The sequence below is a fragment of the Zerene cesonia genome, chromosome 10, assembly GCF_012273895.1.
Source record: "Zerene cesonia ecotype Mississippi chromosome 10, Zerene_cesonia_1.1, whole genome shotgun sequence".
NCBI lineage: Eukaryota > Metazoa > Arthropoda > Insecta > Lepidoptera > Pieridae > Zerene > Zerene cesonia.
The window spans coordinates 6,354,911-6,360,910 of record NC_052111.1 but is presented as its reverse complement, the minus strand read 5'-3'; positions in this window follow the sequence as shown (position 1 = coordinate 6,360,910).

Genomic DNA, 6,000 nt, shown 5'->3' with positions numbered 1-6,000 from the left:
AATTTTTATTGGCTTTTTTAATAGTGGAGTCAATGTGTTCAATAAAGGATAAATTCTTATCAAATATCACACCTAAATGTCATGAACAATGCTTTTAAATTAGTATAAAAAGTTATTTCTCCTCAATATGTTCCATACCAACCTTGAGATGGACGTACCAGTCATAAATATCGAGCTAAAAAATAGACTTATTGTCCAACTTACATCATAAAACTTTTGCCTTCCAGGTAGGGGACATTATTATTTTATTGCAGCCATAAAACAAGATTAACAACGTATTGAAGGTACTAAATGCTTAATGGATATCTACAAAAACAATAGCGTCTTCTATCGCTCGCACGTACGGAGCTGTGAATCTTGCTGACGAATACACGACAAGAATTCCTAATAACTTTTAGCCTTAAATAATTTTTGTATGATGATGTTTGGGATTGAATTATTATATCAAAGAACCTTAAAGTAAGGTTCCTGGTTGTGGATTTTTTTGTTGTGTGTTAGAAATATTTTTTCATTCAGTTGACATTTTTGGTAAAATCAATATGACATTTGTTTGAGTAGGTTATGACTATACAGTTAATTATAGTTGGTATCTCTTATACACATTTAACTCAGTAAATTAAAGCACAGCTTATCTTGATATATCATTAGGGTGGTTCAAAGCCATTAATTTACAAGTATATCCTTCGCCGTTACTAAATTACAAATTCCACCAATAATTAGGACTACCATCTAAGCACGAATGGCCCAACCGAATCTTAGATAATCCCTCGCTACCCCAAATTGTATTGTCAACCCGACACATGGTCGTTAGATAAATAGAATTTCCAAGTCGCATTATAGTTAGTAGTTGCGAAATCTAATTGCTGTCCGAAATCACACAGTCTAAGTTGGCTACCTTCAACATTCGTCGAAAATTAGCAATGTACTCAAAGTGAATGTAGGAAAATTTGATATTCTGTGATTAAAGCGGACGCTTCACGCCGTCCACACAAAGAGGGCCGCTACAAAAGCGGTCCACTACTATCACGTAATTAAGGACCTACTCCCAATGTTCAGCAGACCGTAAGGGGACAGTTGCTTGGAATAGTTAAGGAAATACCGCTTCAAAATTACTGTAGGAAAAGAAATCTTATATCAAAAGGATACGAGCTACTGTTGAACTTTCTGAATTATGAGTTCATAGTGCACTGGGCAATTGGGATAATGGTGGTTCCATATAAATTACAACTTTGCCTGGCTACAAATTAAGAATACGAATGTGGGCCGTTAACAGTTACTTTTGTGTAAACTGTACTTAGATCAGTTCTTACTCTGTTAGTACAGTTCATACTCTCCTATTTGTATTTAGGTCACAATATTCAGCACCACCTCCACGTATTTTAAATTTTAATACATGACGCGCGACTACACGCACCCTATTCAAATATTTATGCCCGAGGCGAATATTTCAAACGTGGTTATCTGGTGGCATTCGTAAACGCAATAAATAGGATAGTGCATATTTCAGTGACCCAAAAAATAGCTGGCGAAAACTATACCATAAAGGATTCACAGACGTCCTTTGTCATTAGCTTCATTTGAGGAAAGCATAGTGACTGCGCTACTTTCATTTCGCCAGCAGAAAAAACAATTCGGAACGCGAACTCATCAAACGGGTGGAGATTGAAAGGAAGTATGAGCATTGTGGCCCCAATCACTATCACCGAGGTGACCGACTACTTTAACCCATTCACCCTTTGTCGTTATTTAGGACGGAGCGGTTGAGGCGTGAAGGGATCGAATAGCATTTGTATAAGCGATCCGAGATTAGCCGGTCTGCCAAGTTGTGCTGGATTTGTGAATAGATTGTATTTCAGCTTGAAACTTGTAGGTTTCATTTCTGTTACGGCTTTGCTTAATCGAATGGTTTCGGGTATTGCAGATTATGAGTTTGAAGTTTACGAGATGTGGCATTTCAGATAAGCTTACGGAATATGTCCAAGAAGTATGTCGTAAAGTACTTCCCTGAAACTAGTCTACTGAGTAGTACTACTATTGTGTAGTGCTATGAAACTTTTTAACATATATGGATTTGATATTATTAGGTACTTGACTTAATGTCCTGTGGCCCCTATGTGGGGCAGATGGCGTCCACAGTCCATATTATTAGGTACCTATGAGTGAAAATGTTCAATGTTCCATTTCTTAACCATTTATCTTTCGTTATTGTTAAATAAGAGTTAATAATTAGAGTGGTTTTTGTTTTTCTTATGACCCACCTAATCTTATTTGCCGACCGACCTAATCTAAACCACTTAATCTAAGGGGCGCCTTAAAAACTAGTTATATTAAATCCGAGCAAAGCAATTCACTTGAATTAGGTTTAATGAGGAAAGTTTCATAGGATAGGATTATTTTTTAATGCCGAAATAAAGACATAGGTAAATTGTCGACTTTATTTAGACATTGGTATTTACTCTAGCCTCAGTTTCTACGAATAGCCTACGATAGATGATCTTATAATAAACCTGCGATATTTTTGAGGACTTTAATCCCTACTAATATTATTGATGAAATTAACTCAGTTTATCTGAACGGAACGGATACTTTGCGAGGTAACCATCACACTGCATATCTTTTCCTTTGGCTACGAAGTCGAAGCTGCGGGCGGAGAGCTAGTATGTACCCAATAATTTCGCAATGGTTGTGTAATTGTTCTAGCATTCAAATTCGTGTTTGGTTTGTTGCGATATAAAGCGATGCCGCCCGCGATATTTTATAAAGTAAGTGCTTGTCTATTTTAAAGTACTGTATAAAAAACAAATGAGCATAAAATGTTATATAAACATACGTTTTGTCTCTAAATCTCAACTCATAAACTCAGATAAGATATAACTCGATATAAAGTAATATAAACAAACTTCGTCAAAGAATCCTCGCGGTTGACACGGGTCTATGTTAATTCCAGTCACTTCGCTCCCATTTCTAATGGAGTTTACAAATTTCATCCATAAATACACAACTTCCAAATAATCGTATCTTAATTTCGAAGTGTCTTCATATAAAATTTTGTTGAGAATTTTCGTTGAAATTGGGTTGTCTAAATTAGAAGACCGAATTTACAACTCAACTTAATTTATACAGAGTCAACTCTTAAACTAGTTTTGTAACTGAATAAACTAGAGAAAAGTTGGATAATGTCTTTATTGGAATTAAATTAATACGTTAATACCTTAATTAGACCTTATCCTTCCCTAAACTTCGTTCCCTAGCAGGTACAATCCAAATATCCATCTCCCAGATGCACAATACTAACAGTGATTGGTACTTAACTCTAGATAGATCGCCTATTGTTTCGCCCTACGGATAAAACATCAATATACGCTCGCAAGATAAATACGCTAATATAGGCGGACATTATTGGGAGAAAATCGACTAACTCCCACGATATTGAATCCGACGAGCCGCAACAAATAAATACACGAAATAAATTATCTGTTACCAATAAAACAGCATTCTCTACACTTTAGGGAGAACAAAACGTGGATATAGACTGTGCTATTGAATTGTAAGTCCTTTCTCTCGGGGTTAAAGTTCTAAACGCTTTGATGCGTTAATTTAAGGCACGCGCCACACGCCGGTAGATTTTTTTAAAAGCCCATCCTCCATGGTTAATCGAGCGCGGGTAAACATAGCGTTTTTCGCCATTATTGAAATATCGATAGGGTATGCATTGTCAGGAGACGCAGCAGTTCCCACGAATGAATATGTTTTGGTACGTTTGGCAGTCTGCAGTCATTAATCATGCATTGAGTGCCAGGACAATGCGCGTAATGGCGGGTTAGGTTGAACCTCTTTTACGTTATCTTTCCACTTATAGAATTCGCAACAAAGCACATGGTATGTGCTTGACAGTATCAAACAATATTAAACGTAATTAATGATTATTATCATTTAGCCGGACAAATGGAAGCCTTCTTCCGTTATGTTTATCAAAAGCAAATAATAGATTGTACAATATTATATCGGCTGCGGACATCATTTGTCAACACGGTAGATGTAATGTATTCACCAAATAACAACCCTATTAAAACAGCGTTACAGTTCAGTTCAGGTTTTTGTTTTTATTCACGTGGTGTCTGGATGATTAAAAATTGTCTGAGGTGATCAATCAAGCGATCGTCGACGTCGCCGATACGGAGCCCTAGTCTTATTTGAATAAGACCCTATGTAAATCTGTGGAGACTCCTTGAATTGAAAAATTTCACAGTAAACGATTATTAATTTTTCAGACCTCCTTAAAGTGGGACCAAAAATAAATTCTATTGAAAATTGGATGATTATCTACTATATAAAAATAAGTCGGGTTTTCCTTCCTGACGCTATAACTCCAGAACGCACGAACCGATTTCCACGGTTTTGCATTCGTTGGAAAGATCTTGGGCTCCGTGAGGTTTATAGCAAAGAAAATTCAGGAAAATTTTCAACAGAAAAGCGGGAAAATCATTTTTCACATACAGCCATCTGGTGGCGAAACGGAGTTCGCCGGGTTTGCTAGTTATGTCTAAAAGTTTTTCAAAAAGTGTAACATAACATGTGCCTATTAGACATTTTCTAACCTAAAATTAAAGGATCTTATGCAAACGAATTTATAAAACTATAAATAATTTGCATTTTGTAAGAGCGTATTAAAATATATTATTTTTAAAATATATGTATATTTTCTACATAAAAGGCCATCATTGTCTCTTGGGGGAAAATATGGACCAAATAATAGTTTCCTATCAAGATATATAAAACGAATCACGCCAATCGGTCAAAAACCCACGGAGTTATCGACTTATAAAACAAAAAAAAAAAATGAATTAACAGCCTCCTATACATTTGCGTAATTTTTCCAAAACGCTATTCCGAAGTTTTCTATATTCCTGTATAAATACCGCGTGTTTCAATTCGGAAGATTGATCGCTCCGCTATCGGCGCGACACAAATTGCTGTTCATTTTAATATAAGTTACACACAGGCTTGCGGTTTACAGTTTACACCACTTCCTAGATGTTTGGATTACGTGTCCCCTGAGTATCAAATTTCATATTATAATTATAATAAGAGAGATTCATATATATATATATATATATAACTCTTACGTACTGAGACCTATAAATATATTCTTAACCTTTCGTTTTTCTTCAAAATATTAAATCACCAATATTTATCAAGCATAAACGTATTTTCTACGCCAATTTACAGAGATTGTCGAAAAAAACGTAAAAAACATATTTTATCTTAATTAAAAAATATATAGTATTGGGATCCTATTACATTACGTTTTAATTGTTAAATTTCACATAAATTATTTCCTAAGATATGAAAGAATCTCATTCGAATACGAGTTTATTCATTTTTCCACATCATTTACTTAAAACGTTTAAAGATACAATAACTTCTAAGACAAACCGACCACGTTTACGCAGTAAATCGAAAAGTGTAAACTGTTATCCATACATTCCATGTTTAAAATACGTCTGTCTGCGGTTTCATGCTGTTTAGTGCAAATAAATAACAGCTTAAATAATAATAAAAATATTTAAAGACTGCGATGTCGTACAAAAAGCTTGGCGCTAAGGAAGCCAATAAATCTTGGAAACCGACGGTCATTCAATTTTATTGCCTGCTAGATAGAGGTATCAATCGATCAGTTGTTTTTCTTTAAAACTTTACATTTCTCGGATGCGTTCGGAATGGATAAAATGTGTTTTGTACGCGATAGAATCAATTGTTCGAGTGTCATTATTCTTGTTTGGTTGTTTCGAGTGCTGTGTTGATGAGTGGAATGGTGATTATGCTAAATTATTGTAATTGACGAACATTTGAGTTTAAATATCTGAAGACTTGCTTTTATACTATTATAATTTATGTTTTTTATCATCCAAATGTCATTCTTTCTCTCTATGCATTACGTGAACCAATTTAGCATTGTAATTACAAACAACGAAACTTATATTTGACTAGCTGTTCGCC